The sequence below is a fragment of the Triturus cristatus genome, chromosome 10 (assembly GCF_964204655.1).
Source record: "Triturus cristatus chromosome 10, aTriCri1.1, whole genome shotgun sequence".
Classification (NCBI taxonomy): Eukaryota; Metazoa; Chordata; class Amphibia; order Caudata; family Salamandridae; genus Triturus; species Triturus cristatus.
Genome location: NC_140593.1, coordinates 311,280,223 through 311,308,175, shown reverse-complemented (window position 1 = coordinate 311,308,175; position 27,953 = coordinate 311,280,223). Strand labels below are relative to the sequence as shown.

The 27,953-nt window shown below is 47.5% G+C and overlaps 1 protein-coding gene across 5 annotated transcripts in view; it reads left to right on the top strand.

Moving 5' to 3' along the window:
- Positions 1–27,953, top strand: part of SLC25A40 (solute carrier family 25 member 40) — a 366,440-nt gene that overhangs the window by 156,554 nt on the left and 181,933 nt on the right. The gene's annotated exons all lie outside the window — the stretch shown is intronic.

The window sequence follows — 27,953 nt, the reverse complement described above, 5'->3', positions numbered from 1 at the left end:
CGCCGACATGTGGACCGAGCCATGCCCCTCCACAGCAAACACTCACCGGGAACTCCCTGGGAGCAGTAGTCGAAGAGGGCGCAGAGCTCCGCCGCAGCAACACCAGCCCGCGTACGGTGCAGATAGGCCCTCCAGGAATTCAGTGTGCCATCCGCCAGCCAGTACGCCCCTCACTGCCAAGGACCAGGAGAAGCAGGATCGCCGAGGGCAAAAGCCGGGGAGAGAAAGCCCACCGACCAGCGGGGCTGAGCACCAGGACAGAGCAGGCCCACCCCACAGCACACGTGCAGCATCACCTGAAAGTCAGCAGCGTAGGCCTCAAATGTAGAGCTGTCCTCCAGACGCAGATGGCAGCACAAGGGAAAGTCCAAAACGGGAGGCGACCCACCCGATCCACCGCTAGCTAGGCTGCCCACCTACGCGGCAATCAGGGAGCCCGCTGGGTTCGCCGCAAGCAATGCCGCCTCCGTCCACCAGGCGCTCCCGCGCGCCTCCTCTGCTCCAGCAAGCACAGCGCCGAAGGCCAACGGGGCCGCCGGGACGCAGCAGGGCCGGGTCCGGAGGGCCCCGCCAGAGCCTCAAGGAAGCGCCGCACCACCAGGAAGCGGCCTCGGAACGCCCCAGGGCTCGCAGGCCGTGCCCCCTCCAATCGTAGGCTCACAGCGTCCCCGGGAAGCAAATGGCAGCCAACAGCGACTCAGGGGCAGGCTCCTCCGCCGGAGTCTGATCCCGCACCAGGAGCGGTTCTCACCCAGCACCACCAGCAGCGGAGAGGCAACAGGGAACGTAGCCGCTGCACCAGCCTCCCTCCCGCGTCACCGGTCGCGGGCACCGAAGATAGCAGAGGGCCCGCCGGGCCGCAGCAAGGCCGGGGCCGGGCAGGCCTACAAGGCCCTCAGGACGCCGCCGCTCCCAGAAAGAAGCACGACCGGAGGCAGCAGGTAAGTGGCCCCTGCCTAGGAGCTACAAAGCAGGCACGGAGGGGCATCAGGGGGCCCACTACCTCAAGCGATGTGCGGGCGGCGCCGGAGAGACTGAGAAACACGTCTCACTCGGCCGCCATCTTAGCCACGCCCCCTTTTGGTTTTTTTTTAGAAGGGGGTGCCCAGTTCTACCTGGGCATTCTGACTTGTTAGGACGTTGGGGCAGCATGGGGATCCCACCCCTACCGGCTCCACACCTGGTGTCGTCTTCTTCCGGCACGGGAGCCAGCAGCTTGCTTCTCCCCTGCCCGCTCCAAGCAGGCAGGATGGGGTGTGGTAGTTGCCTCGCTCCCCCCAGGCAGAGGGAGCAAGCACACCACCTTTGGGGGGAGTTTGACAGCAATCCCCCTGTTTTCTCCTGCATCCTGGTTCCCGTCCTTCTTCGGTGGGAGTCGAGACATCGCTCCCCATCATCCTTTCTTTGGCTGGGTCCCACAGATAGAGTCCCGGGCCCTCTTTGGTATGAACCGAACTGAGCGGATGGGGTCCCCTGGCCTTGGAGAGCTCTGGAGAGGGGACTCCACACCCACGCCCTCTCCCAGGCTCGTTAATAATTAATAAGCCTTGTGTCTACCATCCAGAGGTAATGTTCTAAACCTGCGATGGAGCCCCACATGCTCCATTTTCAGGGGAAGTCAAAGGTCACACTGCTTTAAATGAGCATGTCTTGGGCCCCGATTGGCTGATGTGGAAGTCTTGGGGTCATGTTTCTCCTGGTAGTGAGCTCTTGCCACCATGAGTAGTTTCAAAAGGGGGTGGTGATGGACTGAGCATCAGAACCAATCAAACACTCACACCCAGTCAACAGATCTGGGTTTGATCCATCACCGTTCTTTAACCCACTCTGCCACCCCAGTTCAGACATGACCATATGCAAATCAGTCTGACCCTGTGCCTCATGGGAACAGTCCAGCCCGAACTGCCAAGCCATGCCTTCCCTGGACCGGAATCAAGCTTCCTAGGACCGGTTTCTGGCATTTCAGCCGTCTTCAGCCAGGCTTGCTTGAATCCAGTGGCAAAGTGAGCAAGGGACTCACGTCTGAGCATACCCTGCCAACTTATGGCGAACAAAGCGGTACAAAAGGGGGTGGTGATGGACTGAGCATCAGAACCAATCAAACACTCACACCCAGTCAACAGATCTGGGTTTGATCCATCACCGTTCTTTAGCCCACTCTGCCACCCCAGTTCAGACATGACCATATGCAAATCAGTCTGACCCTGTGCCTCATGGGAACAGTCCAGCCCGAACTGCCAAGCCATGCCTTCCCTGGACCGGAATCAAGCTTCCTAGGACCGGTTTCTGGCATTTCAGCCGTCTTCAGCCAGGCTTGCTTGAATCCAGTGGCAAAGTGAGCAAGGGACTCACGTCTGAGCATACCCTGCCAACTTATGGCGAACAAAGCGGTACAAAAGGGGGTGGTGATGGACTGAGCATCAGAACCAATCAAACACTCACACCCAGTCAACAGATCTGGGTTTAATCCATCACCGTTCTTTAGCCCACTCTGCCACCCCAGTTCAGACATGACCATATGCAAATCAGTCTGACCCTGTGCCTCATGGGAACAGTCCAGCCCGAACTGCCAAGCCATGCCTTCCCTGGACCGGAATCAAGCTTCCTAGGACCGGTTTCTGGCATTTCAGCCGTCTTCAGCCAGGCTTGCTTGAATCCAGTGGCAAAGTGAGCAAGGGACTCACGTCTGAGCATAACCTGCTAACTTATGGCGAACAAAGCGGTACAAAAGGGGGTGGTGATGGACTGAGCATCAGAACCAATCAAACACTCACACCCAGTCAACAGATCTGGGTTTGATCCATCACCGTTCTTTAGCCCACTCTGCCACCCCAGTTCAGACATGACCATATGCAAATCAGTCTGACCCTGTGCCTCATGGGAACAGTCCAGCCCGAACTGCCAAGCCATGCCTTCCCTGGACCGGAATCAAGCTTCCTAGGACCGGTTTCTGGCATTTCAGCCGTCTTCAGCCAGGCTTGCTTGAATCCAGTGGCAAAGTGAGCAAGAGACTCACGTCTGAGCATACCCTGCCAACTTATGGCGAACAAAGCGGTACAAAAGGGGGTGGTGATGGACTGAGCATCAGAACCAATCAAACACTCACACCCAGTCAACAGATCTGGGTTTGATCCATCACCGTTCTTTAGCCCACTCTGCCACCAATTTGTTGTTTTTGCATTTGTCACCCCGAGTGGGGCGGGTATGCTCAGACGTGAGTCCCGTGCTCTCCATGCCACTGGAATCAAGCTATCCTGGCTGAAGAGGGGTGAAACCCCGAAACCGGTCCTAGGTTGCTTGTTTCCAGTCCAGGGAGGACCTGGCTTGGCAGTTCGGGCTGGACTGTTCCCATGAGGCACAGGGTCAAGACTGATTTGCATATGGCTGGGTTCAAACTGGAATGGCATGGTGAGCAAAAAAACGATGGATTTAGGCCCAGATCTCTGTACTGGGGTGAATGTATGACATTGTTCTACATTCTGTCCATCAATTGTTGTTTTTGTTGTTTTTGCATTTGTCACCCCGAGTGGGGCGGGTATGCTCAGACGTGAGTCCCGTGCTCTCCATGCCACTGGAATCAAGCTATCCTGGCTGAAGAGGAGTGAAACCCCGAAACCGGTCCTAGGATGCTTGTTTCCAGTCCAGGGAGGACCTGGCTTGGCAGTTCGGGCTGGACTGTTCCCATGAGGCACAGAGTCAAGACTGATTTGCATATGGCTGGGTTCAAACTGGAATGGCATGGTGAGCAAAAAAACGATGGATTTAGGCCCAGATCTCTGTACTGGGGTGAATGTATGACGTTGTTCTACATTCTGTCCATCAATTGTTGTTTTTGCATTTGTCACCCCGAGTGGGGCGGGTATGCTCAGACGTGAGTCCCGTGCTCTCCATGCCACTGGAATCAAGCTATCCTGGCTGAAGAGGGGTGAAACCCCGAAACCGGTCCTAGGATGCTTGTTTCCAGTCCAGGGAGGACCTGGCTTGGCAGTTCGGGCTGGACTGTTCCCATGAGGCACAGGGTCAAGACTGATTTGCATATGGCTGGGTTCAAACTGGAATGGCATGGTGAGCAAAAAAACGATGGATTTAGACCCAGATCTCTGTACTGGGGTGAATGTATGACATTGTTCTACATTCTGTCCATCAATTGTTGTTTTTGTTTTTACCATGAGTAGTTTCAGCAGGCCTTCCGGCCTAGCATGGGTGCACTGTGCAAGGAGCTGGTTGCACTTGCTTCTTGCACCAGCCTTTCTTCTTTTCCCTGTGCTCTGGTTCTTCTCTCCTCTTGCTTGGGCGCAGAGGTCAAGATTTCCACCAACTGGTCCTTAGGGGGTGTAAGGGAACCTGGAGAGACCCACAGGTCCTGAAGTCAACTGTAAACAGAGTTCTTAGTCCATTTGGGCATTTGGGAGGAGGGCTTGTCCTTCCAGTTGTCCATGGCTGCTGTTGCCGTCACAATCCAGGTCTGGAGTCTAACTCCAACAACTCTCTCTTTCTAGTGCAAGAGTTTTTAAAAGGGGATGGAAAGTTTTAGAACCGAGGCACTCTTGGCCAATCCTAGGGTGCCACATCACCTCTCCACCCCTGTCCCAAACATCCTGCACAGAAAGCTGGGACCGTTCAAAATGGTGCCTTCAAGAGGTCACTGTTTATATATCCTCTGGCCGTTCCTAGCTAACATCACTGCCAGGGACTTTCCCACCGAAAACCCTTAAGGGGAACACCCTTTTGTGTTGGCTGCCGTTGTCTGGGTTTCCACCTTTGTTCACTGGGCCTGGGCAGTCCCAACCCTGGTACAATGTGACCGGTAATTAACAGATGTAGTTTTTGTTTTTTAGAGTGAAGAACTGCTAATTACTTTTGTGCGTGGAGACCTTTGTTCCCTCTGCTGGGGAGCAGGGTAATTAGCTTGGGCCATCAGGTTGACCCAGTGACTGGACTCTTACCCAGGACTTGAGAAATATGAATATTTTGGGCAACCCATAGAGTGTACATATAGGATCTTGGGAACTGTGTGTTTAAACTGGGCGCACATTTTTCACCACAGTTTCATACCTTAACTGGACTTTGTTGGGCGAAGGGAAGCAAAACTACACTCAAAGGGAGATTGTCCCCTATGTGTATAATACATTGTCACTGCAGATAAAGCAGTAAACCCTACTGACCCTACCTATGAGTGCTCACTAATATTATAAGGCATAACACAGGTCAACCTCTAACCTTGCCGAGTCCCCCCTATGCCAGGTTACATGTGCGCAGCCTGCACACGTGTGCACACATGTTCCTGTGTAACAAGCCAAGTGCTCCTTATCCTAGCTGTGTTGCAGTAGCCTTACCTTAAAAGGTGGAACATGGTGGTAAGCACTCACAGTCCATTTACCAGCTCTTTTGAGTGTCTTTCTGCCAACATTAAGCTGAGTGACAACAAAACATTACCATCTCCTTTAAAACCCGCCAGGAAACACCTCTATCGGTGACCACCTCTCTGACCTGATAACTTAATGCTCACTCCGTGACTCCAACAACATTATTCTCGGCAACCTCAGTCTACACTGGAATCAGGAAAACCACACGCTAATCAAACCCTTAAACGATCTCCTAAGCAACAATAACCTCACCCAACACTGCACAGAGAAAACCCGCTCAATCCTCGATCCCATTATCGCTCAAGCAGACTTGGTCTCCATCGTCCACACCTTGCCTGTTGACTGGTCTGATCACCACGTCATTCTGTTCTGTATGAACCAAAGGATCAAATCTTAGCCCCGCTCGAAAAGCGGCCAGGTCACACCTCTACTGAAAAAAACCAGGCTCAGACACTAACTATGTGAATAATTTCAGACCCTTCTCTAACCTCCCTCTCCTAGCAAAAATCCTGGAAAGATGTGTTCTCCTCCATCAGCCTCCTAGACCCTCACCAATCAGGTTTCAGAAAAGGCTGCAGTACAGAGACAGCGATCCTAAATGTAATGAATGACATGCACAAAACTCTTGATACAAGCCAATGCTGCCTACTCATACTCCCGGACCTATCGGCAGCCTTCGACACGGTCGACCACAAACTACTCAATAAGGCATTTCAAGAAAGGGCCGGAACAGAAGAGATGGTATTACAGTGGTTCATCTCTTTTCTCCAGAACCGCACTCAAAGTATAAAAATCAAAACCTTCTCGTCGGACCTACTCCCTGTGAGCAGGGGTGTCCCCCCAAGGATCAGTACTCTCCCCTCAACTTTTCAACATCTATATGGAACCCCTTACCACCATACTAAAACAATCCAACATTCCCTTCTACCCCAATGCAGACGACACCCAGATCTATCTGGAAACCTCTTCCATTGAAGACATTCAGAGACTAACCAGCACTATATGAGAAGTCCAACCCTGGCTATCACGCAACCACCTAAAACTCAATCAAGACAATACTGAAATCCTCCTCTTCTCCAGCGATGAGAAGAACCCCCAAATCACAGAATGGCTTAAAGCTATTGATGCGCTCAACTACAACCCACCTTAGCCGATTCTGCAAAATCGCTGGGAATCACCCTGGACCCCAAATTAGACATGAGCAAACACATCAAGAACACCTCCCTCAACCTACTCAACAAAATAAAACCCTTCCATCCCTCCAAATGACCTCAAACAAGCCACTCAATCCCTGGTCCTGTTCAGACTGGACTATGGGATTGCAATCCTTACAGAATCAGCAAAATCTCACCTATCTCCCCTCAGATCAACTCTGAACGCATCTGCCAGAATGGTCACCGGCGTAAAGAATATGTTCACATCTCCCCTGCACTCAGAGAGCTAAAATGGCTCCCAATCGAAATGCAGGCTAACTTCAGAACTGCCTGCCTCACGCACAAAGCGTTGCACACAGGGAAACCTGCCTACCTGGCCGCCAAACTCCAGAAGGCCGGTCAGACAAGAAGCCTAAAGAGTTCCAACACCCTACTCCTTATCCCTCCGAGAGCTTGCAAACAAAAAGCCTCATCCCGATCCTTCGCAGGAAATGCTCCTAAAATGTGGAACTCCATACCAGTCAATATCAGGACTAATGAAATCAATTGTTTTGCTAGATGTTTCTCTGCTGGTCATTTTATATTTGTGTTTTTGTCAGATTACTTGTTTTTGAATTGAAAAGTTGTTCCAAGGCAGGCTTTTTACATACTGTACATGAAATACATTTGGTACATTTAAATTTACCAGGACTGAGATTGACAGCATTAACCACATACACGGCACAGCGATGTTACAAGAGAAATGTTAAGGGACATGATTAGGATTTAGCATTAACTTGGACAGTTCCATCTGTGAGCTACAGAGATAAAGGACTCCGCTCAGGATTCCATGCATGTTAAAGCACTATTAATCCTCAGACTAACTGGGTGTTGCCTTACTAAGGATAGGATAGGATAGGATGATAATTTATAAAGCGCACTAATACCCGTAGGTGCCAAGGCCCTGAGTGGTCGAGGCGAGAAAGGAGAATGCAGAGCTGCTGACTATGTTGAGAAAAGCCAAGTCTTCAGCAGCTTTCTGAACACCGGGAGCGATTCCGCATGAGAGATAGAGGAGGGCAGGGTATTCCAGAGTTTTGCAGCGGCCACAGAGAAGGAGCGTCCGCCCAATCTGGCCTTGCAGAATTTTGGGGAGATCAGTGTTCGAGGCATATGAGCTGCAGATTGTACACTTTGCATAGATCGCCATCTGGTGTTGGGCCCGAATGTTTGCAGTTTGTTTTTGTTCTTTGGACAGTCTTTGGAAGTCACGAGTTCGGTGACTCCTCCTTCGGTCCGTACTGCGCATGGGCTTCGGCTCCATCCTCAGATTGTTTTTTTCCGCCATCGGGCTCGGATGTGTTACTTCGTGCTCCGGCTTCGAACTTCTACGGTTCCAGCCTCGACGGAAAATCCTCGTTCATCGAGTTTCTTCATCTATCTTCATCTCTCGAAGAGGCACTTTTTTCGATTCCACACATCGGCACCGGCCTTCGGGCCCTCCTCGACTCCGGTCCCGGCCGATGGAAAGGACTCCGTTCAAAAAGTGCCCAAAATGTGGGTCTATATTTCCCCACACCAACCTCCATCAGGTGTGTAACCTTTGCCTCTCTCCAGAACACGAGGCTAGAGACTGCCCCGCCTGTAAGTCTTTTCGATCAAAAAAGACCATCCGGGATCGAAGAGCTCTACGCACCATGGCGCACTCATCGATCGCGGCTCCACCGGACATCTTCGGAGACGACACCGAAGCTTTGGGGCAACACCACACCGAGCAGGAGGAAGACGTCGTCAGCGCTTCCGAGGCCGACGACTCCGACCTGGAGGACATCACACCGGCGCAGAGGGTCGTGAGTACTCTACCCCCTCCCACCCCCGCGCCCAAATCCAAAGAGACTCAGGTTACACCTTCGCGCCTGGGGAAAACCAAACACGCAGCTTCTATCACCCCACCTTCGGGCCCGGTGTCGAAGCCTCACAAGTCTCACGGCAGCTCGGGCTTGAGCCAGCCGACACCTGGTGCCGATAAACACCGTTCGGCACCGAAGAAAGTGACGCCCAGCTCGACTCCGAAGCCACCGGTGCCGAAGCCTGGACTTTCGGTGCCGACGAAACCCAAGCACAAATCCCTCTGCACCGACGCTCCGGCGTCGAAGCCTACCTCGACGCCGAAAAAACTGGAGGTTCCAAAAAGACATGGCGCAGAGAAACCACCCAAGTCCTCGGCTCCGAAAACATCGGCGCCAGCGGACGATTCGGCGCCACCGGACCTTTTTACACCCGATCCTTATCAAAAAACCTTATCAAAGGATCCAAAGACTGGGCTATTGACTTTGACTGTCAAGAAAAGACGTCTTGACACACCAGCTCCTCCTCCACCACCCAAGCGGAAGGACTCTGCCACATCTCCTCTCAGAGTGCCCTCCCCACCACCTCCTACACCTCCTCCTCCTCCACCTCTTCCACCTCCTCTCCCTCCCAGGTCTCCGCCACCCTTGCCTCATCATTCCCCGACCCCGTCCCCAGATCCGGTTTACGGGGATCCAGATTATGACCCGGTGGACGCCCCAATGGACCCCACACCACCGGGGACCCCAGACCCATGGGAAGATTACCAAAACCCTGACATACCAGATGTGCCTCAAGATGACCTCTACCCATCCAGGCCATCTCCCCCAGAGGACTCACTAGGGTTTCACCACTTAGTGCAGAGAGCAGCACACTACTACGGGGTGGAACTACATAGCGAACCAGTGGAAGACGACTTCTTACTGGATACATTTGATATTCAGGATAAGTCCACAGCCATCTTGCCCATGCTTAAGGGTGTCACCAAACATGCTGCAGAGGTGTTCAAAGACCCTGTCAGGGCCAGGGTCTTAAACCCCAGAATAGAAAAAAAGTACAAAGCAGCACCCACAGACCCTACATACATTAAGGGCCCTGCTCCCTTAGATTCCCTAGTTGTGTCCACAGCTAGAAAGCGGTCTAACTCCCAGTCCTCGGGTGAGGCCCCACCGCCGGATAAGGAATCAAAACTCCTAGATGCATCTGGTAAACGCACTGCCTCGCAAGCCGCAAACATCTGGCGCATTGCGAATACACAAGCGCTGCTTGCGCGTTATGACAGAGCACACTACGATGAGCTTGAGGCTCTTATGCAGCACCTCCCGGAAAAACACTAACGTAAAGCTCATGACCTAATACAGGAGGGAAAGCTCATTACTAACACCTCCATTAAATGTGCCCTCGATGCAGCGGACACTGCTTCTAGAGCCATAAATACTAGTGTCCTGCTTCGTCGTCATGCCTGGCTCAGGATCTCAGGGTTCAAGCCAGAAGTCCAGGCATCCATACTAAATCACCCCTTTGACCAACAAAATCTCTTTGGGCCAAAGGTAGACAAAGCGTTAAAAAAAATGAAAAAGGACACGGACACAGCGAAGTCTATGGGGGCATTACAATCACAGACCCCTAAACGCTCCTTTCGGCGTTCGTCCTTTCGTAGCACAGGCAGAGGCTACTCCACCGATAGCGCCTCTACCTCCTACAAGTCCCCTCCTCAAAATACCTTCTCAAAGGGCTACCAAAGGGGTGGATACAGGGGCAACAACAATAAGGGCAGGGGCAAAACTAACACCACCCGTTCTGCCACCCCGCCCGCACAATGACTTCCCTCCGCTCCCCCTAGACCATCCCACTCCGGTCGGGGGCAGACTGCGACACTTTATCCACGCCTGGGAGTCCATAACATCGGACAAATGGGTGACCCAAATTATTCGGTCAGGGTACTGTCTCGAGCTAACATCTACCCCACCCAATATCCCACCAAGGCACCGTCCAATGTCTCAAGAACATTCCACACTGCTCAAACAGGAGGTGCTCTCACTCCTCCAAAAACACGCTATAGAGCAGGTCCCCGTCAATCAGCAAAATCTAGGGGTCTACTCTCTGTATTTTCTAATACCGAAAAAAGATGGGACCCTGAGGCCCATTCTGGACCTCCGGCCTCTAAATGCATACATACATTCAGACCATTTCCACATGGTCACCCTACAACAAGTCCTCCCGCTCCTCTGTCAGGGAGACTTTCTCACTACCTTGGATCTGAAAGACGCATACTTTCACATTCCAATACACCCTTCTCACAGGAAGTACCTCAGGTTTGTGGTGGACGGTCAGCATTACCAATTCACGGTTCTCCCCTTCGGGGTCACCACCGCACCACGGGTGTTTACCAAATGCCTAGCGGTAGTAGCAGCACACCTCAGACGTCAACGTATTCACGTCTTCCCTTACTTAGACGACTGGCTAATAAAAGCCGCGTCCTACAACCAATGTGTGCAACATACAAACAGCACCATCCAACTGCTCCACCAGCTAGGCTTCACGGTGAACTACCAAAAGTCCCACCTCGTACCATCTCACACAAAGCAATATCTCGGGGCCACTATAGACACCTCCAAAGGTATAGCCTATCCCAACTCAGCCAGGATCGCAAGCATACAAGCCTTGCGCCAAACGTTCCTTGCTCAGCACTCTCTCCCAGCAAGAGTGTTTATGAAGCTAATAGGGATGATGGCATCTTGCATTTTTATAGTGCCCCATGCAAGACTCCACATGCGTCCACTCCAAGAGTGCCTAGCACAACAGTGGAACCAGGCCCAAGGACAGCTGACGGATCTGGTGTTGGTGGACGGCCGCACCCATCACTCTCTGCAGTGGTGGAACACCACAAACCTTTCCAAGGGGCGGCCGTTCCTGGACCCAGTTCCTCAGGTGATTCTAACAGCGGACGCATCGCTCTCCGGCTGGGGAGCGCACCTCCTACACCTCACAATGCAAGGTCTATGTACGCCACAGCAAAAGTCGCTCCACATCAACCATCTGGAGCTCTTGGCGATCTTTCTAGCCCTAAAATCCTTTCAAAAACAGATTTCAGCCAAAGCAGTCCTCATTCGCACAGACAATATGACTGCAATGTACTATATTCAAAAACACGGGGGGACACACTCTCCCCAGCTCTCCCGCTTAGCCCAGAGCATATGGAGATGGGCAATTCCACAAAACATCTTTCTCCTGGCACAGCACGTCCCAGGCATACAAAACACCATGGCAGATCTGCTCAGCAGACAAACGCAACTACACGAATGGGAACTGCATCCACAAGTTCTTCGCCCATTCTTCCACAAGTGGGGGCATCCTCAGATAGACCTCTTCGCCACCCACGAAAACAAAAAATGCCCAAGCTTCGCCGCCAGATACCCACACCCATTGTCCAAAGGCAATGCGATATGGATGAACTGGTCAGGCAGATTTGCATACGCCTTTCCACCTCTCCCACTAATTCCATTAGTGGTCAGGAAACTGCAACCGCACTCCCTCACGCTCATTCTGGCAGCCCCAACATGGGCCAGGCAGCCGTGGTACACCACACTATTACAACTATCAGTGGTACCACATCAAAAACTGCACCTGTCCCCATGCCTCCTAACTCCGAACCATGGAGAAATCAGACACCCGGACCCAGCGCAGCTCAACCTTGCGATCTGGCTCCTGAAATCTTAGAATTTGGGTACCTTAACCTTCCCCCTGACTGCATGAATATTATCAAGGAAGCCAGACGTCCTACCACTCGAGCATGCTATGCCGCAAAGTGGAAGAGATTTGTTGTTTACTGCCGTAACAATACAATCAACCCTTTAGATGCATCCATACAACACATTATATGCTATCTGCTCCATCTTCAAAGGTGTAACCTGGCATACTCTTCCATACACTTACACCTAGAAGCGATTGCTGCTTACCTGCAAAACAGACCGCATTTATCACTGTTCAGGGTGCCTGCTATTAAAGCCTTTATGGAAGGCCTTAAACGCATAATTCCACCCAGGGCACCACCTTCTCCTGTATGGAATCTAAATGTAGTTCTTACAAGGCTAATGGGTCCGCCCTTCGAACCACTGCATAAATGTGTGCTACAGTTCCTCACCTGGAAAACAGCTTTTCTAGTGGCTATCACTTCCCTTAGAAGGGTTAGTGAAATACAAGCGTTCACTATACAGGAACCCTTCTTACAAATACATCACAGCAAAGTGATACTTCGTACAAATCCAAAGTTTCTGCCCAAGGTCATTTCCCCCTTCCATCTCAATCAATCGGTGGAATTACCTGTTTTTTTCTCGCAACCTCAATCTGTTGCGGAAAGGGCTCTACATACACTTGATGTTAAGAGGGCTTTACTGTACTACATACAGAGAACACAACCTTTCAGGAAAACTAAACAATTGTTTGTTTCCTTCTCTCCACCGCATAAAGGCAACCCCATCTCTAAATCAGGGATAGCTAGGTGGATTGTAAAGTGCATACAAATTTGCTATCAAAAGGCAAAAAGAACATTATCTGTTCCACCTAAAGCCCACTCTACTAGAAAGTTAGGGGCTTCTATGGCTTTTCTAGGGAACATACCCTTAGATGACATCTGCAAAGCAGCCACATGGTCAACACCGCACACCTTCACAAAACATTACTGTGTAGACGTGCACTCCAAGCAACAAGCTAGTGTGGGCCAGGCTGTACTAAAGACACTATTTCAAACCGCTGCAACGGATACCGGTGGTCGCCGCTAAGGTTGGGTACTGCTATATAATCTATGCAAAGTGTACAATCTGCAGCTCATATGCCTCGAACGGAATATGCTACTTACCAGTATGCATCTGTTCTTGGCATGTAGAGCTGCAGAGTTGTACACGCCCACCCGCCTCCCCGGCTACCTGTATCCGTTCCAGTCTATCTTATTTAGATACAACACACATAGGTTTCTCATTGTTATTACTACGCTCCATCATTTCCCTGCTGGCGAAAAACAATCTGAGGATGGAGCCGAAGCCCATGCGCAGTACGGACCGAAGGAGGAGTCACCGAACTCGTGACTTCCAAAGAACAAAAACAAACTGCAAACATCCGGGCCCAACACCAGATGGCGATCTATGCAAAGTGTACAACTCTGCAGCTCTACATGCCAAGAACAGATGTAAGTAGCATATTCCTTTCTCTGGGAGGAAGATCTCAGAGTCCTCCCAGGCATGTACCATTGAAGCATGGTTTTCAGCTGCTGCAAGCCTTGGCTATGCAAGACCTTGTAGACTGTACACAGGACTTTGAAAGAAATCCATTTCCTAATAGGGAGCCAATGCAGAGTACGAAGCCCCTCCCTTGCTGACTGCCGTTTAGGGATATTAAGGATCAGCCTGGCAGCCCGTTTTGGACGACGTGAAGCCTGTTCAGGGAGGTCGTGATGTTATTAAGGTACAAGGCATTCCAGTAGTCGATGGTGGGTCGATGCAGTGCTGCTGGAATATATGGGAGCACCTTTCTGAGAGTTTTCAGAATATAGAAGCAGGTGCTAACAGTGCGGCTGACCTGAGACTCGAAGGTCAGCCTCTCGTCAAAAATGACCCCCAGGTTTTTAACTGTCCTAACCGGAACAGGGAGGGGACCGCAATCTGCCGGCCACCAGGCATTCAACCAGATTGAGGCCTGCGGACCAAAAACTAGGACCTCCGTTTTCTCTGCATTGATACATCCACCTGATAGTGCTGGCCTTGCACTGATTACATTTTTCTGCTACCGACTGCAGATCATTGGAGATAGAAACAATGATTTGCATGTCGTCTGCATAGGAAATCACCTGGAACCCAAAGGATCTTACCAGCTTGGCCAGGGAGTGTCACATACACATTAAGGAAGGTAGGACTCAGAGATGAGCCCTGGGGAACGCCACAGGGTAGACTGAAGGCCTTAGATCTGAAACCCCAGCAGCTAACGATATTCGTTCTCCCTGTCGGGAAGGAGTGGAGGATCTGCAAGGCCTTTCCCGAGACTCCCACCTCCCACAGACGTTGGACCATCTGAGTAGAGGAAACGGTGTCAAAAGCAGCCGACAGATCGAGCATAATCAGCACTACTGTGCCACACTGGTCTACGGATGTGATCAGTGCCAGCAGTAAGGACGGACTCGGTACTGCGATCGGCGCTGCAACCATTTTGAGACTGATCTAAGATCTCATGAGATTCAAAATAGTTAATCAACTCGGTGTTGATGAATTTCTCCAGGATTTTTGCGGGTGCAGGAAGAAGTGAAAAGGAACGATAATTCTTCAATTCAGAGGGATCAGAATTGGGTTTCTTTAGAAGAGGCATAACAATGGCCTCCTTCCAAGTGTCCAGATAGCAGCTGGATCAGATAATGTTGTTTAACACCTTACACAGGAAGTGTGCAATCGGATTAGAGACCAACTTGAGATTGAGGGGCATACAGGGGTCTGAGGGAGAGCCGTACGTAAGGCCCATAAGGAGAGCCAGAGTTTGTTGAACAGTAATCTGGGGAAAAGCTGCAAGAGTGAAAGGAGCACTCCTTATCACTTAGTTCTGAGCGACCTCAGGATTTTCAGTTTCCATATGGTTAAGCTCCTAAAAGATTTTAAGGACCTTGTCATGGAAATAGGCAGTTATTCTGTCGGAGAGGTCTTGAGAAGGGGACAACTGTTGTGTCCCTGAAGGTGCGGAGACCTCCTTAAAAAGCATGCTAGAAGAATTGTCTGCAGCGAGGATCTTGTTGGTGAGGAAGTGAGATTTAGCTTGAAAGATGGCAAGTTTAGACTTCTGAAGTAGAGCTTTCTGCTTGGCTTTTTCCCTAGTACAAGAATCCAACCGCCATCTGTGTTCCTGTCTGCGACACTCCCTTCTAAGTGATCTAAGTTCATCATGGAACCATTGTGACGCCGGTTTGGCTCTTTTAAAAATGCAGTCTTTAAAAGGGGCAGCAATATCTAGGGCCTCAGTAATCCAGTTGTGGAAACCCTATGCCATGGGGGGGAATGTGCTGTACCTCCCAACACCAGCTTAGGCCATAGCAGCCTACCATTAGGGGGCTGAAAAGCGTATTCAGTCCCCTGCAGCGCATATACCTTTGGGTGGTGCTTTCCTTCGCAATAATGGGGAGATTATGACAGACCTTGAACATAATCAACAATGATCTACCCAGCTAAGAGGCTGTACATCTTCAATCATTAAGTTACAGTGATTGGTGAATATGCCTTCTAAGGTATGTCCGGCAATATGGGTGGGGGATTGAACAAGTTGCTCAAATCCCAGCGATGACATGAGTTCAAGCAGGTGACGAGAGTCATTGTCCTGTTCCTTTTCGAGATGGTAGTTAAAGTCCCCAAGAATGGTGGTATGAGAAGTAGTGACCAATGGTTCCAAAATTTTGTACCATGATTTAATAAACCCGGTTCTAGGGCCCGGTGGGCCAGAGAAACTGTGGCTATTTGACAACATATCCTAAAAGAAGCAGCTTCCAGTGGCGAACCAGAGTCCCATTCCAAACATGGTCAGGGTGCATTCAAGAAAGTCACAGGCCACCAGAGCGAGACCCCCCCTGCCCACCCCCACCCCCCCCTCTCTTCGCGGTCACATCTGAGGATCGTATATCCTGGGGGAACAAAGTTCACCAAGTCAGGGCCCGAGTTGTCATTGGCCCATGTCTCAGTAACAAAAAGACAGTCCAAATTATGAGTCTGGATAATCCGTGCAAATTCAGTCTTATGTTTGGTCATGGAGCGGGCATTTAACCACGCCCCCCTAAAAGACCTAGGTTTAAGACCGGTAGGGATATCAGTCCTGGTGCTGGTGCTGGTCTTGTCACCTCCTGTTACCCTGGGCGCAATGTAGGGGCCAGGAACAGACACCAAACCGTTGGTGAGTCTGAGATTGCAGTGTTGACATTGCACTAGTTCCCTCCATGTAGAGACCCAGTTAAGCTGCGCATTCCCTGAGATAACATTTAGGGCGTAACTCCAGGAGATCTGTCCTGGAATAGGTTCTAACTTGGTGGTCCCTGTTACCCAGAGAGAAAGTGGCAGGGTGCCTGGCCCCTGGCGCTGTCCGGGCACGGACGGGCTTGCCTTTGGCGCTCCAAAGGCAAAAAAAATTTGCCAGCTTCAGGTAGCTTAGCTTCATTTAGCACCGCAGAAAAAGAATAGAATTATTATTCATTTAGTAATTTTTTTAAACACATTTTATTGCGTTTTCCAGAATGGACAAATTGCGTTCCTTCAATATATGGGATCACTGTATTACAAGTCTGAGTTCAGTACAAGCAATAGTCCTTTCAGATAGGACACATATAGGTAAGTTTTACAATGCAATTACTCATTTTTTATGGAACATGTAACCCCTTACCCACCCACCCTAAACTAGACATCGCCACTTAGTTGATTTAAAGTGTTAAACATTTTAGCTCCGCCAATTTGGAAGTTTTTTTCGGTCAATGAGTTTTAAAAGATTCCAGCCTGGCATCCCATTCTAAAGCCACAGGTTTCTTTTGCAAACCTCGATATTCTTCACAGCATAGTGAACTGTTTTCAGCATGGCCCCATTTTTTTTTTACCTCTTCATGGAAGTGAACTATAACAAAAGCCAAGCGTGACTTCCAGTGCATCGTGAGTTGGCGCCTAGCCAACAGCAGCAGCAAGTCTGTGAAGTGTGGGGTTACCTTATTGTTTTTGAGCCTCGGAAATAAGCCTAGTATGCAACATTCGAATGTGTGCTAGTGCGCTTAGCCTGTGAGCTTTGATACAACAGATAAGATTTGTGACCAATAGTGAGTCAATATGGGCCATGCCCATAGCATATGCACTAGGTCGGCGTCATGAGCGCGCCAGCATGGGCAGGCCAATGAGATCAATGGGAACATGGCGTACAGTTTGTGCAGGGTGAGATAAGCATGATGCAAAATAGTGAATTGGATAAATTTAAATCGGGAGTTTCAGGAAATCTTCCGGGGATATTCTAGCAAAAAATCCTATTCCATGTCCTGTAGGAGGACGAGTGAGGTGAGAGGGACTTGAATATTTGCACGGATGCCCCTATATAGCGATCGGACTTTATGTCCCCTATCATGTCTATGGCTTGCAGCAGTTAATGTGAAGTGGGTTCTGTACCATCTGGCGCCCAGAGTCGTCACACATAGTGAATTATGGTAGCATATGTGAGAAATGGAGTATGTGGTAAATTATGAGCATGTATAAAGCATGCATGATCTAACAAAAAGATCGCATACCATTTCCACTCCTCCCTGAATCCATGTAAGTAGTATATGGGTTATTGGCGTCCTGGTGGTCGTTGGGAGCCCCATTAGCGGTATGTTTGGGGCATAGGGGATTTGTGGTGAGGTATAGCACAGCGACATTCACCAATAGGAGAGGACTGTGTGGAGAAGTAGTGGTGATCCATCCGTTGGGAGGGTGGCTCCTGGACATATCTATGGAGTATGCCTCGTATAAGTTTGTCTTCAGTGTATTCAATTTCAGGGAGGTTACTGCCAGCTAACCAGAAGGAATGCCACTGAAGTTGTCTCACAGTACAATAATATTTAAAGTCAGGAGCGCACATACCTCCTTGGAGTTGGAGTTGTTTAGAGCAACCCTGCGTGGCCCATTTACCCATATTAAATACATTACTAAAGTGTTTAAGAGTTTAAAATATTGTGCAGGGACAGGCATCATTAGCTTTACAAAGTAATACAGAAATCGGGGTAACATTACCATTTTGGCTAGGGCCAATCGGCCTGCTGTGAATAATGGCAACCTAGTCCTGAAGCCTACCTGATCGAAGGGACATGACAGTTTTGAGCAAGATGCCTTCCAGGACATCAAGTGTTTCCCGATATATTTGTATTCCCAGATATCGAAATGTTTGAGGGACCAATTGTAGCGGTATCTCCCCCAAAGGCAGCTTTGGGCTGTTTAGGTATTTTCAAAAGAGAAAGCATAGGACTTATTTTCATTAATTTGGAATCCAGATAGGGTCGCAAAGAGGTCAAAGTGATTCGCCAGGGTGTGCATATTTAGATAGAGGTCTCTGATATATAATATCACGTCATCCACATATAGCGAGATGGTGTGCGTGGTGGGTCATATGTGGATACCCCTGGTACTGGCTTTCTGGCGTAAGTACTGAGCCAAGGGTTCCAATGCTAGTACCAACAACAGCGGTGAAAGGGGGCAACCTTGGTCTGTGCCTTGTTGTATCAGGTAAGGTGCTGACACATATTGACCTGTACGTGCTCGGGCTGTAGGGCTCGAGTAGATGTATGTGGGAGGTATGCCATAGTGTGTAAGGGTTGCAGACATATATTCCCAGCTAAGCGTGTTGAACGCCTGTCTGAGGTCTAGTGATGTACACCCCACCAAGTCAAGGCGCCCATGAGCCCTGTTCACGTGGTGTGATCGGCGGTTATTAAGAGAAGTGTTACGATTGGGTATAAAGCCGCATTGATCACTGTGAAAGGGTTAGGGAGTAGAAGAAGAAGTCGGAAAGCTAAGACTTTACTGAGAATTTTGTATTCTGTATTAAGGATGGAAAGAGGCCTGTACAAGGCCATATTTGTGGAGAGTTTGTTGAGTTTCAAAAGTGAAGTAACCAGTGCCTGTGCTGTCATAGGAGATAGTGTACCAGCATCTAGTGGAGCGCTATATAGACAGTCAAGTTGCGGGTCCAAGTTTGTAGCAAAAGTGCCATGGAACTTAGTGGGGAGGCAATCGGAGCCTGGGGTTTTATTTCTGGGTAGTTCCTTTATTGCTCCCTGGATTTCATTGATTGGGGGGGGGTACCCAGAGTTCGTTCCCTCTCTATAACTGTTACTCTTGAAAGGTTTAGGGTATTAAGAAACGCTTGTATGGGCTCCGATCCAGCCAGTTGGGGGAGGGTGGGGGAGTATAAAGGACAGTAGAATATTCAAGAAAGGCTCTGTTTATATATCTAGCTATGTGTCAGCTGGCGTGTTTATGGGTGTATTAATGGTGAGTATCCGAATTTGGTTGGGGTGGAGGCTTTACCAAGTGAGCCAAATGTGCTCCAGATTTGTCAGCTTCAGCATGGGTTCGTTGAATATCTGTTCTATAGTATATTACTTGCAGGAGCTCTAATAGGTCTGCGTAATTGATCCTAGCTTCTTGTTGCTTGGTGGCCTGCCCCTCGTCGTTTACTGCTGCTCTCTCTAGGGACCCAAAGTCTCTTACACCTGTGTGAGCTCCGCTAATATCGCCTTACGGGCTCCTACCACTGTGCCTATGGATGTCTCTCTTATTATGACATTAAAGGCAGATTTCAGGTGCAGATGCAAAGTGGTTGGAAACCTGTTATGTCTCTGAGGCGTCAAATCAGGAGGTCAGCCAACTAGCCCTTTGAGTCACTCTGGGTTATTGGTTCAAGAGATGCAGGTCCAGTCCTACTCACCCAGGCAAGAGGGCAGTAGGTCAGCACAGCAAAGCAGTAGTCAAGCAGAGTAGCAGTACAGCAGAGTGGCAGTTTTGTCTGTAGCACAGCAGTTCTTCCTGGCAGTATATCCGCAGGTCCAGAAGTGTACTGAAGTGGTAGTGTCTGAATTCCAGTACTTATACCCAGTAGTGCCTTTGAAGTAAGGGAGACTTCAAAGACAAGCTTTTGAAGTGCACCGATGCCCTGCCTTGTCAGCCCTGGCTCCAGACTAACTACAGGGGGTAGGCAGCCCTTTGAGTAGGGACAGGACACAACCGATTCAGGTGTAAGTGAGGCTGAGTCCAGCTCTTCCCTCCCATCCTGTCAGGATAGCCCACTAAGTCACACCCAATCCCCCATTGTGTGTGGCTGTGTATGTGGAATACACAATGCCCAACTGCCAACTGAATCCAGTCATGTGATAAGAGACAGGCTGCAGGCAAGAAAATGCCAACTTTCTAAAATTATTTTGTCTAGTATAGGTGCCTACAAGGGATTTTATTTTGGTATATTGAAGCAATGTTTGACAATATCACTTATGAGTGCCCGAAGTAGTGGCCTCAAACATATGAATTTTATGAATCAATTTGTGTAATCAGGAATAAATAAATCAAAAGTAAGTAAACAATGGGTGTATTCTTTTTTTGTAGCAATTTGTAATCCATTTAATCAAATGGTACACAGCAGTATTCACGTATACAGAGGTGACAGAGATTAACAATCTTTAAAGTGAAAAATATCTGCTAGTCACTTGTGTAAATTAATTACCCATTTCTAATGCCTATTTGCAAAAAGAAATTTTTGTACACCGATAATGTTTCATTTATGAAAATGGATAGGCTAGTCAATGGTTCGATCTTGTCGTGTGATACATCTAAAAGACCATCTTCAGGACAGAAAGACGCTGATTTGGAATGAGGACCCTTTAGAAAATAGATCAATATCGGTCTTTAAAGTAATTGGTCCGAAGTAGGTGTTGAAATCCAAAGAAAATTTGTGCCATCAATTTGCTGTGAGTTATCGGCATAACTTGAAATGAAGCCGTAAGAGAAGCGTCTTATGAGAAGCGCCGTCTTATTCCATCGTTCCGGCAGAGTGAATAAAACAGCTTTCTAAAAGTGGCATTTACAGAATTGTGATTTAAAATCCAACTTCACCATATGTTAGGATTTTAAATTAATATTCCAAAGACACCAAACATGAACCAGTGATATCTTTTCATTTGGAAATTATGCTTATAAAATGTAAAAAGGTAATCCCAAGGTTGTCCTATGGGAGATATAGGATTTGTAGTACTAAAAAACGAATTTAAAGAGTTTTGCACTGCCAGGACAAAACTTAAAAGTATTTGTCCTGTTTTTAAGTACATTGCATCCTGCCCTCTGGCTGTCCAGGGCCTACCTTTGGGGTAGCCTATATGTATTAAAAAAGAAGGGTTGGGCCTGGCAGGAGCTTTGACTTGCCAGGTCAACATGGCAGTTTAAAACTGCTCACACAGGCCCTGCAATGGCAGGCCTGAAACATGTTTAAAGGGCTACTTAAGTGGGTGGCACAAACAGTACTGCAGGCAGACTAGTAGCATTTCATTTACAGGCCGTGGGCACTGGTAATGCACATTGCTAGGGACTTCTAGGTAAATTAAATATGCCAATTGTGGTTAAGCCAGTTTTACCAAGTTTTAGGGAGAGAGCACAAGCACTTTAGTTCTTCTCAGAAGTGTTAAAGTGTGCAGAATCCGAAGGCCAGTGAAAACAAAGTCAGCAATAACAAGATGTCTGAAGGCAAAAATGTTAAGGGAAACCACGCCAAGGGTGCCAGGTCTAACAGTCTCCAATGAAAGTTCTGTTCTGAGATGGCTCTGAATGGCATTTTCAGAATCAGGAGAAACCCTTGCAGCGTCATACAAGTGCAAAGAGCTTCTATTTTTTTCAAAGTCCATTCTGGAGAAGGAGAATTTAGAAGCCAGTCATCTAAACAAGCATTTGCAATGCAATCGGTCTCGCATTTGTTAAAATTAGAGCTGGTGGCTTTTAAAATGGCAATGTTTTTTTACTTTTGTTTTTTAATTTGCAGTGACCTAGGCTCTACCTAAAAAGCGAAGGACTCCTGTAAAGGGAAGGACAAAATCAAAGTTGTTTCAATCCCAAAACCATTACCAGGTGTCCCAAACAGAACTGTATGTATGTAGTATGATTTGTAGAAAAGAGCTTCTAGTAGCTGATACGTCAAACAGCAAACGCAGAGGAATGATTATGAAAATGGAATAGAGAGAGCAGAGAGCGTAATTACTAAAGATTGAGTTATATTTAAATGAAAGCAAAAGACTAAGCTTTGACATTTTACCGCAACAGAAGTATTAGAAGATCATAAGAAAGCAAATGACCTATGAGGAGGGAGCGAGTTGGATCTGTAGGACTGTTGGTATTCACCAAAATTCACCTGGTTGTCTACCTATGAGGCAGTCCAGATGAGTCACTGGTCAAAGACGACAAGTCCTACAAACAGATGAGGGCGAAATTTTAAGGTGTGTAATGGTTCACAGTATGTTCTTCATTTTTCTTTTCTTTTTGTGTTGTCTATTAAACACTACCTTATATATAGGTTGCTGCTAAATAACTATACAGAGACTGAATAACACTCAGATATTCTGTCCCACTGTGTGAGCAATGTGGATACTGTACCCTTACTATATGACTACAAACATTTTTAAAAATTTACAAAGTTATACTACCAGATAGTCCTCTCTAGCAACACCATGAGACACGTGAAAGCTGCTTATCTTGTAAATAAGCAAATGAAAGGAGGGCTCACAGACCAGAAATCAAGCTGAGTGTACAGTCTATAAAGTAAAGTTTGAGAACACACCAGCTTCCCTACAGATAAAAAACAATCTAGAAAAAAATAGAAGGGAGAAGCATTGCTTTGACTGCAGCAAATGGATAAAATTGGGACAGGAGACACTCTCCGTGAATAAAATACCCAAGAAAATACAATGAAACTGGATTTTTTTTTTAATATATATTTTGGTGATATTAGGTCTGATTAGCGCTCGATTTCCTCTGCTAGCATTCAGATATATGGGCATGATTTCAGGCCTAAAGTTTGTGACTTTAAAGCAGCTTTTAAGAGGATGATCAGTGGAGATCTTATCAGTGTTCAGTGCTGATTACGAGTTTGCTTAAAGCCTCGTATGAGATACCAGCAGGCCCCTACATTGCAGACCTCCCCTCTTCCTTCTCGTTAACTAATGTATCCCAGTAATGTGGCTGGTAGACAATATTTTGACTTTGCGCCATATAATCTGGTAACTTTCAACAACTGATATATTTGGCACCGAAAGCGAATCCTGTAAACTGAAAACATTTGTGCTATACTCCTGCATCATACACTACATTAAGTAGTAGGTGAGTGTGTGGGTGCGTGTTTTTTATTAATGAAAGGTGGTTTGCCATTTACCTTGGACATCGTGCATCCCGGTTGAAAACACTGGCACAGTGGGTGTCCCAAGCTAATTAGAGAAATGCAAGCTCAAATAAACAGCACTCAGCCTAAAGCTGAAAGCACCAGGTAACTGAGACCGTCGAGCGCACTTTGAGCTCCAACAGATGTGTAGTTTTCGTGGATTTTCAGAAATGCACGAAGATACAGGAAATATTGACACTGGGATGTTACACCAAGAACGTAGCTACGCTTTAATGCTCTGGTAAAAGGAGAGGGTCACTTGACTGTAATGCTTTGGAGCCATTGTTACTAATTACCACCATTTTAGTCAACGTTAGCTTATAAACCATGTTTGTGGCACACTGTCACATTAGGAGGAGCCTGGTTGCGCCTTCAATAAGAAGGCTGCTGTGTCCTATGGTTGTGATTGAGCACGCAATTCGTCCTGAAGAATACTACCTAGCCTTTCGAAAATAACATGGAAATCCTTTCGGTTTATTTTACGAGTTGTATGCCGGCCCTGAGCTTTTAACTGTTAGTTGTTTGTACGTTACTTTTACAGGTTTCATTTCTGGCTTCTTAGAGCCAAGATGCCATTTTAGGTGTCCGTTGCGCTTGCAAATAAATATTTGTTAGATTTAATCTTTAAATGCTTATGACAGGTAATTAATTGTTGTTTGGCTAAATAATGAAAAATGCGGAGGTTTGACCTTTTCAGCTCAATAGAGGGTTTTCGGCTCACCGGGCTTGGTACTTTTACACAGATGTGCTGAGGAACCTCACAGCCACATGTGCACGCAGAAGCCGGAATAACAAGTGGAGGATGATGAATTTTGTGAGCTTCACCCAACCCTGCAGATCACAGCAGCTGCAGCCCCCGCAATAACATGGGTGATGGCATTCACAAGCATGTTTTCCCATGTATGTCCGACCTTGCTGCCGGCAGCATTAGCTGATGACGTAGACGCCCTTCCTCGGGGTCCCAATTTACACTCTGCAAAGTGTTCTTTTACATTTAAACATGGAAGTGTTAGTCTTTGAAACATATTAAGGTGTAGAAATAGAAATCAAACCGAGCAGCTCCTATTTCTTATGCCTTGCTCTCTACCGCCCAGCCGTCGTACTTTAACACAAACCTCGGCATGACACACTGCAAAAATTAGCAAAAAAAGAGTTCTCCGAAAGAAGGAAAAACTATGGAAACTGAACTTAGGTGGTGCTCCTCGGAGAAAACCGGAAGTGACATCTCGCTGGGGGAACCAGTTAGGAAGCTGTCATTAAGATCAACACTGTGCTAAACCAATAGGAAGGAGGGCAGCAGGTTCGAGCAAAGTCATTTATCGAATACTTAAGGTCCTCCAGACAGCGCATGCGCGCTGCCTAGGCTCAACCTAAACAAGCATTTGCAATGCAATAGGTCTCGCATTATAAAAGTGTGAGCAGCTGGCATTGCTAATAATAATGCAACACTAGCTATTGGCTTTGTAAATGATAAATAAATGCCATTATGTGTTTGTTTTATAAAATAGATGAAAAAAGGCATTGTCATGAACAATGCCAATAGCTTAAACTTTTGCAAATGCGAGACCTATTGCATTGCAAATGCTTGTTCTGTGTGCAGCCCTAATTTCCTTTCCTCTGCGTGGGTAAAGACAAGCCAGCCATCTGTTCTGGGAACGTGGTCCTACGTAAACATGTCACCTTGCAGTCAACGTGGCGCTGGCTGGTTCCTGAAGAGCTCTTCTTAGGAAAGCACTCGCTGCTTCTTTAAATGACCAACTTCTTTTCTGCTAATTTTTATAGGTTTAGGGACGTTTCGTAAGAAATACTGTTCTTGTATATTTTTCTCTTTCGAGTTATTGAACCTATTATTATTCAGAGATCTAGGCAAACGTGTACAGACTAATGGAGAATTATGTACTTGGAAGCATCAGTGCTTTAAATGGAAAAAAAAAAATGCAGGCACTAACTAAATGTAACAGAAGGGGCGAAGCGCGTGGCTTGGAGACAAGCAGTTAATTTGATATGTTCTTGGTGTGAAACGGTGCACAATTACGCAGCAACAGTTCTGCTATTTGTAGAGCATTCTTTTTGTCTATGTATTTGTTGTTAAATGCATATAATTGCACAAACATTGCAATGCACACACATTTTTATATTCACTGAATACCAGCGTATGCCCAGGACATTTGACAAACCATGGAAATATTTCTTGATTAAAATATTTTCCCTGATCTTTAAGGTGGAAATGTCCCTGGTTAGCTCAAAAAGGCACACAAACCCACACTCTCAGATATTCACCAAGTGGTATGCAAGCAAAATAAGCATACACAGATAAAAGCACAGATACTCACCCAATTATATGCGTTTCCACACAAGCCGGTACAGAAAAACGAAAGGAACAGAGGGCAGAAAGGCACGAAAAACGAGTGGCACAGAGGGCAGAAGGGCACAAAAAAACGAGTGGCACAGAGGGCAGAAAGGCACAAAAAAAAAGAGGGAAACGAGTGGAACAGAGGACATAAAGGCACAAAAAAAAGAGTGGAAAACGAGTGGCACAGAGGGCAGAAAGGCACAAAAAAGAGTGGTGCAGAAGGGCACAAAAGACGAGAGGAGCAGAGGGCAGAAAGGCACACAAAAAACGAGTGGAACAGAGGGCAGAAGGGCACAAAAACGAGTGGAACAGAGGGCAGAAGGGCACAAAAACGAGAGGAGCAGAGGGCAGAAAGGAACAAAAAAAGAGGGAAAACGAGTGTAACAGAGGGCAGAAAGGCACAAAAAACGAGGAAAAACGAGTGGCACAGAACAAGAGCGCACTGAAGCTGACGAGGAGGGAGTGGGAGGGGGGAGTGGGGGCGGGCGCAGTGGTGCGGGCCGCAGTTGTAAAAGGCAGGGAGAGGGTGAGATTGAGGAAGGGAAAGATAGGGATCAAAGGAAAAAACAAGGGTTTGGCAAATGGTGTGCACTTTGATGTCCTCAGTGGCCCCGCGGCTCACTGAGGACATCAAAGCAAGTGATCAGGCAGTGCTTTTCAGGCTGCCAAATGGTGCGCACGCCAAGGGCACATGCACTGTATTTGGAGGCCTGAAAAGCACTGTTTGCACTTCGAAAACTCGCTTACTATAAGTCTCGCCAGAGCAGCGCTAAAGCGCTGTCTCAGACGAGACCTAAAAAGGAACCTATTCCATTGTTAAGCTGGAGAAGAGCAACATTGGGAGCTACCATGTAAAGTCTCTTGGGACACAGAAACATCCAAAGAGCAAGACCGTATTCTTTTGGTGATATGTAGCTATGGAATATGAAGGTAAGCATCCAAGAGCTTGATCGTTAACGCTCCCTTTGGAACCACTGTCATTCTTCTCTGCAGGGTCTTCACTTCGAAGGGAATCTTCTGTACACATAGATTGATTCCACTGAGACCAATGATCATCTGGAATCCCCCTGTTGACTTAGGAATCAGAAAAACTATACAGCATCTTCTGATCCCCTATTCCTGTCTGGATACATGAACTATTGGTTACTTTTGTAACCGGGGTAGGGCGGCTTGAAGTACAGCATGCCTTTTAGAATCAAAACATGGTCATGGAGTATTTATTATTTGCATACATCAACTGAAGACTAGGTGAGGCTTCAGAACTTTTCTGACTATTACAAGGACTCAGATTTCACTATTACGATTGGTGACACCAGCATCTGCATGCCATAGGGTGACTTGACTAACACCTTGATCTAATGCAAAATGGCTCGGTTTGTTACAACTAATGCCACATTAATGGGCTTTTTAAAGTGAAACATTATGATCTAGGTATCCACTCTGACAGACATAAAACCAAATTTGATCACATCTAATTTCTGAAACACGAGGTGCCTAATGGGTCTCTGACACAGGTGGCGGGATCTTATAGATTTAGATGATCCTGCCTAAATGTGATTATATTTATGTTTGTATCCCTGCTGAAGTCTGCTGCAACATTGTCAGCAAAAGACATAACACCTGTTGGCGAGGGCAAAATGGACGAATGGATGTCAAGTAAAGAACATATGTTGAAAGCACAATCTCATCTCTGAATTCTTGAGTGTTCGTAGAACCCCTTCTATGGTCATGGGGTATGTATGGTCCAAGAATCTTTATCCATACTGGAGAACTTGATTTGATATCTGTTTTTCATTAGCTCTAGAACCCAAGTGTCTGAAGTAGATTTTCCCCGCTTTCTATGAAATGCTGTATCTGATCTCTAGCTGGCCAGTTAGCCGTTTTTTTGCATAGTCAGAAATGCCATGTTTTTGCAGGAGAGGACATTTTTCCTTCCTTTTCATAACAACCAGAAAAGCCTTTCACTTTTTGGTGCTTATTTGAAGATGGAAGCAGATGCCTTGAGAAACTTCTTAGCGTGAATTACTAACAACTATTTTGTTTTTATTTAGTATAGTGAAGGTTCACAGCACAGTAATTAACAAATAATAATATAGACAACTAATTTGCACTCACTCAGTCACAGGAGGAATCGAAGGTGGATGGAAAATCAAACCTGTGACTTGCTAGTCACACACCCCAGCATCAGATGTTTGGGGTGTGACTTGCAAATCTGTAGGCATGCATGCGATTGTGCAGCTTCAAACAAATGTTGAATAGCCTGACATGCAGTCTGCTCAACAGGTAGAACTGCCTTCCTGGACCTGCATTGATAAA